Consider the following 14,455-nt stretch of genomic DNA (forward strand, 5'->3'; position numbering starts at 1 on the left):
ATACATACTGGTTCCAAACTATGGTTCGTTGTTGGAAAGATCAAGTTCCACTCCCCCTTGGTTCCATTTGTATACTGACAGATCTGCATCATGCCCCACCCTGTTTCATATTCCAAGTTCCTGTATAGTTCAAGTGTTTCCTCCGTGGCAATAAGCAAGTCTTTAAGGTTATCTTGCTGAGGGCAGCAACCAATTGCCCAGTGCAGCTCCTTTAGCAAGACAGGACATGACCCTTGATTCAGCTTACTTAGTCAGATGCCAGAAGAGTGTGACAGTAGGGATGGGGGTTGAAATTCAATTTTGGTTTATTGTAATCTTGGTAACTTAGTAATTTGCACTTCCTGAAATGATAAGAGAACCAAAACACTGCTAGCATTCAAAATTTGCACTTCTCCCAATTTTGTGACACGGTTCTTCGATCAAATAACGGGTGCACTAGGGGAGTGTGGGAAAACAAATGCATGTATCTGTGAAAATAACATACAAAAATGAATTGTTCTCACGCAAAATTGCTTACTAAAGTGTGCATATTAGGAGGAATTTGCACTGAAATGCTGATGAATTTTTATGAAGACTTAAAAAAAAAAAAAACATTAGCAAGATGATGTGGAAACTTTTAGCTGGAGTCAGACAACCACACACTGAAAGTCATACCATTGGTCCAGTCTACAAGAGCAGGCAGTAGCCCTTTAGGTTTTCCAACAGCAGATTTCCCCAGCTCTACCTGGAGATGTTGGGAGCTGAACCAAAGACCTTCCTGCATGCAAGGCAGGTGATTCCCCCACTGAGCTATAGAGCCCTTCCCCTCTCTGGGAAGTTGCTTTCTGGGGGAATCAGAGTGCCTTCTGTCCAGAAGTCCTGCTTGTACGATTGCTCATAAAAAATAATAATTACAAATGCAAACGACTCTCCAGTTCCAAAGGCAACCAAGTAGAGTAGCCCAAGCGTTGGGCAGCTCTCCTCTCAGAGAAGCGGAGAACATGTGGCCCCATTTTACATAGACGCTTTGTGGCAGGGAGCATCCAGCGAGACCATTTAGAGCATCTTAAGCTTCACACCTAACAATCTGGTTGGTGACACTGACTGTGCTCCCGTGGGTCCTCATTGCAGCAAATTACCTGCTTTAAGTATTAAGAAGGGGTGGCAGTGGCGGATGGGGGGAGAGCCGTTTAATTTTAGATTGGAGAAGTTAGTAGCTGAGCCCCGGGGGTTGCCATGGAAACTAGGCATTGGTTGCCATTTCTCCCTTCCCACCTCTAAGTAATTAGGTAGCGAACCTCCCCGCAGGAGGAAAATAGGACTGGAGCTCAAAATCACATTTGAGCAATTTCACCATCATGTGGGAAATCTTCTGTTAACACACGGTTTCACCTTTCGGAAGGTAAGCTGCTTGCCACTTTATAAACTCACGATATCCCTGGCAGACAGTGCAGGAGAAGACGCCGGGGTATGCCTTCCTGGGGGCATGTTTAAATGTCCTTCCTCCATCAGTCCTGGAGGGGAGATACACAAATACCCCCAAACCACAAGCCCAAGTGCCCCTACAACTCCGGAGAGCTCGAGTCAGTGACTCATGTCCTCCTGTACTCCTTTGGTCGTGGCATAGATAGATAAAACTTTTTTTGCATTTGCTAATAGCCATAGCAACAGTAAAACATTACAGTATACGCAGAAAAGGAAATTTGATATAAGAGCACAATTTAAAGTCCTGAATCAGCAGTCAGTTAGTGGCCCTTTTTCTGATTGCCCCAGCTATGAACCTAGCAACCTTTGCTGTTATCTGCTCATTTTGATCTGATAGAAGAAAGGACATTGTGGCAGCGGCTGAGCGCCCTGGGATGGTTAGCACTAGTGGGGTGATGATCTCGTTCCTCAGGTCTTTGTAGACAGTACAAGACAGGAGGACGTGTGCCGCTGTTTTGGTGCTACCGTCTCCACAGGAGCAAAGACGTTTCTCAGGCGGAATCTTTTGGAATCAACCCTCAAGTACCACAGATGGCAAAACATCCAGTCTTACAAGTGTAAAAGCACATCTGTATTTTGGGATAATAAGTTTGTGCAGCTATGGGGCCAGAGAATCAAAATGGAGAGGGGGGAAATGAACATACCAAGGGCAGAATTTCCTTATAGTGGCCAGGTTGTTCTAATGGTCGTGGCATATGTGAAATCTCTACTGAACCCTTCTTATAAAATCTGCCAGGAGTTGCACGTCTCTCAACTCCGTTCAGCTCGACACGCATCTCTCACTCCCAGTGTGGCCAAATACTGCGCTGCAGTAAACAAAATCCACCAGGAACTGATTCCAAGCACTCCCTGGAATCTCTGACAGGACCACATCTTTTAAGCTGCTGGTGCCCATCTTATTTTACTCTACGTTGTTGTTTATCAACCTCATTTCATTTCATGACCCTTTTGTGTTTTGTGTGCTACTGATTTGGATTCCTTGGTACTACTCATTGACTTCAACAATCAAGATTTGATAGAATGTGCTGCTGGGCTACGCATCCCAGCCAGGACGCAAGGCAGAAATCTCATAATTCTATGGCTGGTGGATGTCTGTCCATAACACCTCTCCTATCTGCCTTACATGCCTGCCCGTGTCTGCAGTTTCCATTAGTTAGTACCTTCCTTCTGCAGTTTCCAATGAAACAACAAGCTCAGGGTGGGGTGGGAATGGAAACAGACCCTTGCCAGCTTCATTAATGCCACTTCTCAGGGGGTTTTTTTAAACATAAATATAAAAGTATTACAATGGGTGCGTTCACATGGCAGTATACAGTGGTAAAGGTAAAGGGACCCTTGACTGTTAGGTCCAGTTGTGGCCGACTCTGGGGTTGTGGCGCTCATCTCGCTTTATTGGCCGAGGGAGCAAGCATACAGCTTCCGGGTCATGTGGCCAGCATGACTAAGCTGCATCTGGCGAACCAGAGCAGCGCACGGAAATGCCATTTACCATCCTGCCGGAGTGGTACCTATTTATCTACTTGCACTTTGACATGCTTTTGAACTACTAGGTTGGCAGGAGCAGGGACTGAGCGACGGGAGCTCACCCCGTCGCGGGGATTCGAACTGCTGACCTTCTGATCGGCAAGCCCTAGGCTCTGTGGTTTAACCCACACCTCGGGTTAAAAACTTAATTCATTCTGGAGGTCCATTCTTAATCTGAAACTGTTCTTAACCTGAGGTACCACTTTAACTAATGGGGCCTCCCGCTGCCATTGCACGATTTCTGTTCTCATCCTGAAGCAAAGTTCTTAACCCGAGGTACGATTTCTGGGTTAGTGGAGTCTGTAACCTGAAGCGTTTGTAACCTGAAGCGTCTGTAACCCGAGGTACCACTGTAACCCACTTCCCCAATGTTCCCCTAATTTTTAATTTCTGCATTATATTTGAGCTACAAAAGCCACTTCTGGAAATCAAGTGGAAGTTTAGGGCTCAGTTCTGTGTCAATGCTTCCAGGAAATCCATCTGCAACCCCATTAATCCACAAAATTGTGGGAGTGAAGTGATGAAATTTGCGGTGGCACGCCAACACAGAGTTCTTTCTTGCTGTTTCCATGGGGGAATTGTGGGACAACAGAAGCACTGCCCAATGTTGCACGTTGTTGTATCACACCAGACACCATGGTGTGAATGAAAAGAGCGTGACAGAGAATCATAGAATTGTAGGGTTGGAAGGGACGAGGATCATCTAGTCCAACCCCTGCAATGCCACAATTTTTTGCCCAAAGATTAAGAGTCTCATGCTCTACCGACTGAGCTGGTATACTGCAGGTATAGCAGTGTGAAAGGATGATTGGACACAGGCACTAGCATTCTAATCAGGCATCATAATCACGTCTGAACACACCCTTTGTGAATCAATGGTTAGGGCTGACCCTATCAGCCAATCAGCCAATCCCCTCTGCTGAAGAACAGAACTCTGTATGCCTCATGACCTGCCCTTGACCCATCACTAAGATGCAGTGAAGGATGCTAACCCATTACTAGTGTTGAAGCAAGATTCAGCTGCCATTCTGGTTGGCTTCTGTATATGGAATGGGGAGACGGTACCACTTTGTCCTTGCCTCCCAGGCAGCAAAATGTCTTGAGCCAGCTCTGCCAATGGAGCTGTACAGTTCACCTGCATGTCTGGGGTTGGGGTTAAGGGATGGGAGAACAGTGAAGGAAATAGCCATACTGCAGAGATGGGGGGGAGAGGGGGGGGAGCAGTCATGGAAAAGAAGGTGGTTATTGTTGCTAATTTATTTAATGGAGTTATTAAGCCAGGTTTTCAAAAAGCAGATTACAGTGTACTCTAAAACAAAGAGTAAAAAGCTAACTAACTCACAACCCATAAATGCAGGGCTGTATGCAACTACTCAGAGCAAACTCACTGAAATGAATGAGTTCTAAGTTAGACATGCCTAATAATTGCAGAGGGTCTATTATGAGTAAGACTAGCACGGGCTACAACTCACAATCAACAATATTCAGGACCTGAGCCACTAATAGAAAAAATAAGAGCAGCAGCAGATAAAAGCGCAATATGACAAAATCAACCAAGTGCAGACTGGATTAAATAAGCCTTTGGCCAGCAAAGGGGAGTTGCATACATCCTGGGAGAGGCAATTCCAAAAAATTGGTGCCACCCCATAAAAGGTCCTGTCCCTGGTCTCACTTCATAAGAAAGCTGTGTGTGCCTGTTAGTAGTAATTAAAGAGACACTCTCCAAGGTGGGAAAAGATTCTCAGATGTGGCTCCAATGCACATCTGAGAATACATTATTTAATTATTCTCTCTTTCAACTGTGTAATGGATTTTTAAACTGCTTTTCAAGAACAATTATCTTCCCAAGGCAGACTAGCAGCTGTTCACAGGGGACGTGAGAAATGCAGGATACTTGCAGTGAAACCTTTCAGCATGGCCATCAATAGGCTGAATAACCTAATACTTGTGTATTTAAATGGCATCTCTATCTTTCACACATGCTCACAGACAGCAGGTTGGGAGAGGCACAAAAGTATCTTAAGTGCCATGTGTGAAATATTCCTAAATCCCGGTGGGAGTACAGTGTCTGACACGTCCATAACTGAAAGCTCTTGGCTACATCTGAGCCTCCTTGGCAGATATCTTTCCTGTTTCATGGCACTTAACGCCCACTGCAGGGATTTCTGAACAAGCATGGTTGGCAATGGAAGAAGATGCATGCAGAGGAAGGATGGGGCAAACGAGGCAGAGGGAAAATGCAGGAAGGGAAGAAGAGCCAGATAGCATCATAGCTCTCAAGGGTATTACATTGTTCTAGGGACAATCTGGGAGAGGGCATTGCTGTAAAGAAGGAAAAGAGTTTTTGTGGGGTGGGGTGGGAAGCTGCAAATCTAGAAACAGTTCAGTCCAATTCCTAAAAATAATCTGAGTCTTGCAGCACTGTGTTCATGGGACTTACTCTCTGGTAAGAACCTATAAGATTGTAATCTTAACAAGTTGAACAAAGAACCCTGCGGGCTCAGATCACAAGTCCATATAGACTGGCATCCTGGTTCCAAAATTTGCCAGCAATTTCTGCTGTTCGCTCAGTGGCAGCTTAACTGAATAGCTTCCCATACCCTTGAACTTTGTCTCCCCTTGCAAACCCATATTATCCCCAAATGCAATGCCAATTTTCAGATGGTAGAAAACAATTTTTCCATGGGTTGTAGATCCCACTCTCAATGGCTAGATGTAAGAATTACTTTATTCTTTTGCTGAGTCCATTATGGAATGTGTGCTTTTCCCCTTCAATTACAAGGTGAAATGAACAGTTTTATCAGAAGTGCAAACTGACACAGAAAGATTTGCTAGAGGTATTAATTTTACTCTTACCCTTGTAAGCCATAGTTATAGTTAAACACGGAACACAGCACATCGTACAAGCAGGTTTATTGCAGAGAAGCACGTTTATTGGACCAGTGGAGGCAGCGGCAGCCACCACCAATGTCTTGTAAATGTCAATTACAACATCTAAATGTGCTCTGCAATTTTCACGCCGAATTAGAGGACCTATAACACCATCTCCTTGCATATGAGATATGGCAGCCAGCCAAGCGCATCCATCACGCATCCGTGTGAGACCTCAAATCAATTCCCCTTTCAGAAATTCTCTTGCAGGCAAAGGGCTGTGCAGTATTTCATGGGGATGAAGAGGGGCTCATCAGAGATTTGTCTTGCAGAGAAAGAGCCTGATAAGTAAAGCACCTTCATAGTCTTCCTACATCGCTGCCTATATTTAAGACCCAGAGGTGTCTGTAGCCAATGCCCCTTCCCACACAGAATAAATTAAAATATGGTTGCTATGCTGAAGAGGAGGCGGTCCCTGTTCCTAGATTTATTTATTCAGTTTCGCTAACAGACTCATAACTGGTCTTTAAAGAAAGAGTCTTCACAAAGTGGCTTATAATCCATCCATCTACATATCTCAAAACATGGCTGATTAAAAATAATTTTAAAAAGTATCAATTTCATAACACTATTTTTTAAAATAAACAGCACAAGAACAGCAATGGCCCAGCATGGATTAAATCAGCTTTCCTGATTCAAATAAAAGCATGCATGGTTTGGAACAGGGACGTCCAACAGGTAAATCGCGATTTACCGGTAGATCACTGGACATCTGTGGTAGATCACTGGCTCCCCCCAATGAAGCCCAACAAGTTTGGCTCCCTTAAAAAGAGGTGAACATCTTTGCCCTGCACCCCCCAAAACTGGGGCTTTTCTCCTCTGCACGAAAAGCACAACATCTCTGACCTGAACCCATAAAAAATAGCGCTTTCTTTCCTGAAAAAAAGCTCATCAACTTTGACTTGAACCCCCCAAAAGGGGGGATGATCACTGCCAGTTTTTAACTCTGTGAGTAGATCGAAGTCTCTTGGGAGTTGGCCATCCCTGGTTTAGAAAAAATGGATAATTCCTCCCACCACTTCCTGACTCCCTGCCAGTTATATTACAACTTGGAGTCACCCAATGAAATTGACTGGCCGTTAATTCAGAGCAGACAAAACAAGTATCTCTTAGCAGACTGATATGCCTCACTGCTGCAAGATATGATGGTGGTCACTGGCACTGATAGCTTTACAGGGGACTAGCCCTATTCTCCGTAAATTTGCCTGCCAATGGCTTTTGGCTAGGATATCGTAAACCTTCATGTTCAGAGGCTATCCATCTCTGAATACCACTTGCTGGGAGAGGAGCCTTTGGAGCTTCCTGGAGGCTTCTGATAAAGCACTGAGGGAAGCAGGCAGCTGCAGAATGAGAGGGAACTTTGGTTTGGTCCAGAAGGGCTCATCTTATGACAAGGGTGGGGTAATTTGTTTGGGCCACATTCCCTCATGGGCAATTTTCTGGGGGCTGCATCACAGTGGTGGGTTCCGTCAGAGGCAAAAAGTGAGAGAGCCAGTGTGGTGTAGTGGTTAAGAGCGGTAGTCTCGTAATCTGGGGAACCGGGTTTGCATCTCCGCTCCTCCACATGCAGCTGCTGGGTGACCTTGGGTCAGTCACACTTCTCTGAGGTATCTCAGCCCCACTCACCTCACAGAGTGTTTGTTGTGGGGGAGGAAGGGAAAGGAGAATGTTAGCCGCTTTGAGACTCCTTAAAGGGAGTGAAAGGCGGGATATCAAATCCAAACTCTCTGAGCAAGGCCAGAAGACAATGTGGTGGAAAGATGCATGTGACCAGCCAGGCAAATACCAGAGGTTTTTTCTAGACTCTCAGCTTTCCATGGAAGGGACCTGAAGAGGGACTGTAGGCTGGGGAGACTCCCAAGGGCTAGATAGAAAAGCTAGCCGGCCATATTTAGCTCTTGGGCCCAAAGTCCCATACCCCTTGTCTTACGGCCTTATTTTTTATCTCCTGACCTTCCACACAGGCTAGCATAACATTCCCCTAGCAAGACTGCCATCTTTGCTCCAGGGAACAGGGTGCTCTTTCACGTCACTGGCACAGCGTCTCCCTGCCTAAATGCAGCATCCAGCCCACATAAGAACACATTCCTTCTGTAGCAAATTTAGAAATGAAGTAATGGGAGGTGGGTGGTGGGGAGAAACGTTTCGCCTGGCACGTAACTGGTCCTTGAAACTTGTTGCTATGGAATGGAACAATGCCTGAGAAGGCTACCCATGTTAAATAATACATCCATTAACCAATGGTTCGCTCTGAGCACTCCTATGTCAAGATGATGATGATGATGATGATGATGATAATTTATTTCTATCCCGCCCTCCCCAGCCGAAGCCGGGCTCAGAGATGCTAACAACAATAAAAGTAAAACAGCATTCTACAATCAATTCATTCTAAAATCAATTCAGAATCAAATTAATGGCAACCGTTGGGCTAGAGTTCTATGAGAATTATCAAAGGAGGGGGTCTGACTGTGCCTTGGCCAAAGGCCTGGTGGAACAGCTCTGTCTTGCAGGCCTGTGGAAAGATGTCAAGTCCCGCAGGGCCCTAGTCTCTTGTGACAGAGTGTTCCACCAGATCAGGGCCACAGATGAAAAAGCCCTGGCTCTGGTTGAGGCCAGCCTAACATCCCTGTGGCCCAGGATCTCCAAGATGTTTTTGTTTGAAGACTGTAAGGTCCTCCATACCAGGAGAGGCGGTCCCATAGGTATGAGGGTCCTAGGCTGTATAGGGCTTTAAAGGTTAAAACCAGCATCTTAAACCTGATCCTGCACTCCACTGTGAGCCAGTGCAGCTGGTATAGCACCGGGTGAATGTGATCCCGCGCCGAGGACCCTGTAAGGAGTCTTGCCACGGCATTCTGCACCCGCTGGAGTTTCTGGGTCAGTCTCAAGGGCAGCCCCACATAGAGTGAGTTACAATAATCAAGTCTGGATGTGACCATCGCATGGATCACAGTGGCTAGGTCAGGGTGAGAGAGGTAAGGAGCCAACTGCTTAGCTTGGCGGAGATGACAAATGTATCCTTTATTTTGGATTGACTCCTGTAATGTGCTTTGCGTGGGGCTGCCTTTAAAGATGCACTCACTGATTGCCTCCCATTGGCTATGGAGAGGATGCTATGTCCTGGTCCTATGCTAGATTCCAGGGAGAAGGGAGATAGTAGGCTGGAGGGGAGGGGAGGTAGGGCTGCTCAGAAGATGCAGGACTGCAGACAACTTTGAGTGACCAACTTGCTCCAACAAGGGTTGGGAGCTAAGCCTTTGGCATCAAACTATGTCCTCCAAGCTCCACCTGTCCCATGGAGAACTTCAGGGCCTGAAAGGGTTAACCGCCGGCCTGAAGATGGGCAGTCCTCCTCTGTTCCATAGCCTCCCTCCTGGTGCATCCTTTGTGCCACTGGACCGGTGATGTGCGATGGGAGGCTCAGGAGAAGGCCTTGGTGGTCTACCAGATTCCTCTGGTGGATCCTGTCCCCCAGCCTCAGTCTCAATGGTCCCCTGATCTTCAGGAGCTGCCTCAGAGTCCTGAACCTGATCTTGCTTCTCAGCCGCTGCCTCTGCTGCTGGATTCAGGGGTCATCATGACACAGGCAGGTTTTGCAACCAGGATTTCAACCATGGCTGGCAACCGTGGTTTCCCAGGCAACCTCAAACCATCATTTCCTGCAAACTACAGCTTGCCACCATTTTGGAAAGAGAGAACAGCACAGGAGAGAGGAGGGAGGGAGCTCCCCCTCCATTTTCCATTTTATCATCATCAAGTTTTATTGTGGCAAAAGCCAGTGACATTAAACACCACAAGATCAAACAAAAAGAAATCAACAACATCAGGGGGGAAAAAAGATTACACAAGGGAACTTCGCAGTGTGCCATTCAACAGAAGAGATTTACGCTTCCTGATTACTAAAGTGCAAAATTTGGCCACCTCATATGCTATTGAGCTTGAGGAGTCTTCCAGAAGGTATTTTCGTAGAATTTCGGGGGAGGATTCCAAATAATGTTGTAGGGGTATAAATTTTGATAAAAGGGAGGGAGGGAGCCCAGAAACAGACCTGAGGCTCAAAGAAGCACAGAGCAAGAGGGAGGGTGCCTTTAGGGCACCTCGTTCAGTCTCCTGCTCAGTGAAAGCAATTCAGTGCTCTAGCATCCCCAACAGATGGCTGCCCAGTGTTTTTCTGAGGATCTCCAGGAAGGAAGAGCTCACCATCTCTCTGGGTAATTGGCTTTGCCGTTGAACTGCTCTTACCACCAAGGCACTTTTAATGTTCAACCAAAATCTGCACTCCTGGAAAAGCAACTGCCAGAAAGGGAAGTCCCGCCTACATTATGGGCCGAGGGACCCTCTAGATACTGTGGAACTCCAATTCCATTCAGTTCCAGCCAAGCTGGCCAATTGACAGGTATGATGGGAGTTGTAGTCCAACAACATTTGGAAAGCCAGGTCCTGGTTTTCATTAAAGGCACATAAGCTCTTAAAATGTATTTGTTGTTTAAATGTTTATTTTTTTACCTTTTGGTTCCCCAGGTGGACTTCCAAGATATAGAAAGATATGTTAAAACAATCATACACACACCCCCACATACCCTGGGGAGAGGGGAAGAAGATTAAACCCTTAAACATAGAAAATGGTTTTCACAGACTGTTGAAATGCCAATAAGGAGAGGCTGTCCTCTACCAATTTCAGTTTCTCTCAGTTTATCATTTTTGCAATCTTAAGTTCGGTTCTACACATTTCCACATCAGTCTGCATTTTTTAAGTAGTCTCATGAAAATTGATCAGCAGTTTAATGCAAATCTCTCCTAAAACACACATATTTTATGCCATTTTGCCTAATATATACATTTTTGTAATGCAATGTTTCCTTGCTTAATGCATTTTTAATGCTATTTTCTGTAATATGTGCATTTTGAGGCATACTTTACCTTCAGTATATGCATTTTAGTTCACATTATTTGGCAGGAGAATTGCATTGCAAAATTTGGTGAAGTGTCAATTTCAAGGGAAGGCTGCATTTCCATTTTTGCATGTGTTGGAACTCATTAATTTGGTAGGTTCACCTTTAAATGCAAAGTGAATCTCATTTCTCCCCAGTCCTTGCTCCTGGGGTTCATGTTCCACTAATCTGGATGCCACCACCAAGAAGACCATATCCCAGTCAAGTGAGCCTCTGATGGCATGGAGAGGTGGAACAAAGTGCTTTGCCTATCTGCGCAAGGAAAACAGAAATTGTATTTCTGCAAGCAACAAAAGCAAACTCTACTAATCAGATCTCAAAATAAACAAAAGAATGACACAGGAAAAACAACAACAGAATGGAAGCACATAAAAGGATGCCAGAGAAAAAGGACTAGTGTGGAAGAAGCAAACTAGGGCTTGGACATTCATCCAAAGTCAAACAATTTCTTTGCTTCATCTCGTGCCAGGGCTCAAGTTCAGCTTACAGCATTCTCTTCCCTCTTCCCTTCCGAATCCGGTAACTTTAAAGCTGCTAGTTTCCAAGCAGAAGACTACTGTTCATCAACCTCCCACCATGTTTCAGCCCTGCCTGCCAGTGACTAACGTGGTGGCACAGCAAGCTAAACCCAATTTTAGCAGCTCACAGTGCCAAGCAGAAAGTGTGTTGTCAGGGACTGGGGCTGCCTCAAACAGAGAACCGGGTGGTTTCGGCAGCCAGAGAGCTGCCAGGATGGAGGGTACAGTACAGCACGGCTGGGATGCGCAAGACTCGGGGGGACAGAGTGTGCAAGTGTGCTGTTCTGGTTACACACACACACACTCAACCAAGTGCTATCCAGCTGCTTCCACTTTGAGGCTAGAAGCTGTGCTTCCATCTAAAACCAGTGTCGCTTTGCACACACACGAGACAGAAAGGGAAAACATTTTGCATCTGGTACACCGTGCCATTCGTGTTAAACCCTTTGCAGCCTGAGGGCCACATTCCCTCCTGAGAACCCTCCAGGGGCCACAGGATGCATGTGGTGGGTGGGTCCAGAGGCAAAAATGAATGAGAACGTTACCTTTGCACGATGGGCTCATTTCTGCAAACACTTACATCACCTCTCTGTCCACCTCCACCTAGGCAAGCAAGAAGCAGTATTAGCAGCCAAGGAGGGGGCAAAGCAGAAATGTGGCTGGAGAGAGTTTCAAGGGCCAAACAGAGAGATCTGGAGGGCCACATTTGCTCCCTGGGCCTGAGGTTCCCCATCCATGTTTTAAACCATGCTTATACCCCACTTCTTTTCCTTGTCCCATAATTCACCAGATCTCCGATTTCACACCATCTATCATTTTACCATACATTCATTTCAGCAGTGTTTGAAATTAGCCATCCTGCTGCATCAACCAGCTCCATCCCTTGTCATCCATGCACAAATGCCAGCAGGGAGCAAGTCTCTGTGTGGACAGTTGCATGTGCAGAGGCTTCCTCCGGTCAACCTGGAACCCTGCGCAATCAGGATTCCAAGTCAACGCGCAAGCATTGCGCATGCAGCTGTGTGCAGAAAGGACCTCTGATTACAGAAGTTTGTGCTGTTTGCGCTGGGATAAAGCTAACCAGCGTAGCCCCTGCATGTCAGGAAAAGCATGCAAAAGAAGACTGCTGCCTGTTTCTATGCAGCCAGCTGCAGCCGGGGGAAAAACTGCTGTTCTTCAAAAGACAGCAATTTCCAAAACAAGGTATTACTGTGTCCTCAGAGCTCCAGAGACATTTGCACAGGAGGTCACAGAGACATCCCTTGAGCTGCTTGCCCATGCCGGCCAAAAATCAAAACCATTTGCAAACAATGCCTGGCCGGTTCAATTGCTGTGCCTGAAGCAAACCTTGGCAAACCACACTCCAGCAATAATTATGAAGTGAGGTATTCAGCTCGCATCTGGCACTGCTCTATCAGGAATTCTAGATAGCACAGCCTCATTAGGACTTTTGTTCCAGGTGGTGCGCTCCACGGAAACCACATCTGCGCTCACTCCTACCTATCATGTTGCACCCTCCTCTTAATGCATTTGAAAAACACAAAGATCACAAGGTCCTCGCTTTGGCTCTGATCACACCCCCTCCACCTCCAGGGAGAGGCCTTAAGTCACAAAGGCTGCTTGCAGTTGAGTCTTTAAAACCCTTTTCAGTTTCCCTTTTATTTCCCCCACTCCTCAAAAATATGGATCAAGGCAAAACAAGGAATGATGGGAGCTGGCCTGATGTTTGTGAACAAGAACTGGAGCTCAGCGGCAGAGAGCATGTTGTGCATGAAAACAGTTCCAGGTCCGATCCCAGTTAAAAGGATTAGATAGCAGCTGGTGATGGGGAAAGGCTCTTTGGCTGAAACCCTGGGAAGCTGCTGCCAGTTAGGGCAGAAAATACAGGCTAGATGACTGAATAGTGTGATCTGGGAAAAGAGAACTTTCTATGACCAACAGGGGCCAGGGTGGATTTAGAGCTGTGTGTCCATCGCATGCACTGGCCGTTGAGCTGAGCAAAGCCTGATAAGCAAGGCGCTGGACTTTGGGAAGGGGGCACGAGGCTCTGACAGGGTCCTCCTGTCTCCTTCCCAAAACCTACTTAGCACTTTCCCAGCTTTGGGTAGGAGGTAGGAGGGCTCTAGGACTCTGCCAGATCCCCAAGCCTATCACTACAGGGTCTAAACTCAATTGGAATGGATCAGGCATAGGCAAACTCAGCCCTCCAGATGTTTTGGGACTACAACTCCCATCATCCCTAGCTAACAGGACCAGTGGTCAGGGATGATGGGAATTGTAGTCTCAAAACATCTGGAGGGCCGAGTTTGCCTAGGCCTGGAATGGATGGATTCAGGTCCGAAAGGCAAAACTTGTGTCATGAAGCAGAAACAATGGCTCTGCAACCATCTTGCCACCAGGTGGAAGGAATAGGGTGTCATCTCAGTAGGGCTACATCTGGTGGGGGCTGGTCCAATACGGCCCTGCTGAGTCTCAGTGGTTCCCTTGTAGAAATCAGCACAGAGGAAGATGGGGACAAAACTAGAATTTGTTGTCATTGGCTCAGGCTTCCACTTACTGTTTGGGTTCCCTGCCTCCCACCCCGCCAATCACAATAGGTACCAGCCGCTACTTCACAATTGCAAGGGAAGTGTACTTCCCAGATGATGATCTTACCCCACCAGTGCCAGGAGTTTGGATTTCCTCCATGGGAAAGTTTTCGGTGGTCAAAGAACAGGCAAAAGGAAAGGAGCAGTACAGCATATGCTTTCCATGCTGAAGGTCCCAGGCTCAGTCCCTCACAGTGATGGGATGGGAGTCTTTGCAGACGGAAGACTTGGAAAGCTGCTGCCAGCCAGTGTAGACAATACCAAGGTAGACTTGGTGTAAGACAACTCCCTACTTTCTCTCTGTTTAGGACTTATCCAGATGGTGTAAAACTACCACCACCAGATTTTCTCCATAGCACTGTACTTCGAAATTTAACATTAAAGAGCTTCCATTGCTTTTACAATGTGTATAGCATTTCTTCTCACAATGCAAATCCATACATGCCTTGTACAGGCTTGCATCAAATTCTAGTCCTAC

General features: G+C 46.4%; 2 protein-coding genes across 3 annotated transcripts in view; one reads left to right on the forward strand and one right to left on the reverse strand.

The window, feature by feature from the left end:
• Positions 1-14,455, forward strand: part of LOC310832095 (beta-4C adrenergic receptor-like) — a 685,807-nt gene that overhangs the window by 332,099 nt on the left and 339,253 nt on the right. The window lies entirely within an intron of this gene.
• LZTS1 (leucine zipper tumor suppressor 1) overlaps positions 1-14,455 on the reverse strand; it is a 40,583-nt gene that overhangs the window by 22,900 nt on the left and 3,228 nt on the right. The window contains exon 1 of one of the 2 annotated variants that reach the window (XM_083713593.1): positions 1,411-1,499. The exons of the other annotated variant lie outside the window; for it this stretch is intronic. The gene's annotated coding sequence lies outside the window, so the exon portion shown is untranslated. Of the gene's footprint in view, positions 1-1,410; positions 1,500-14,455 lie in introns of those variants that run through there. 2 annotated transcript variants of the gene reach the window in all.

This window comes from Podarcis gaigeae, assembly GCF_964106915.1.
Source record: "Podarcis gaigeae genome assembly, chromosome: 15".
Taxonomy (NCBI): domain Eukaryota; kingdom Metazoa; phylum Chordata; class Lepidosauria; order Squamata; family Lacertidae; genus Podarcis; species Podarcis gaigeae.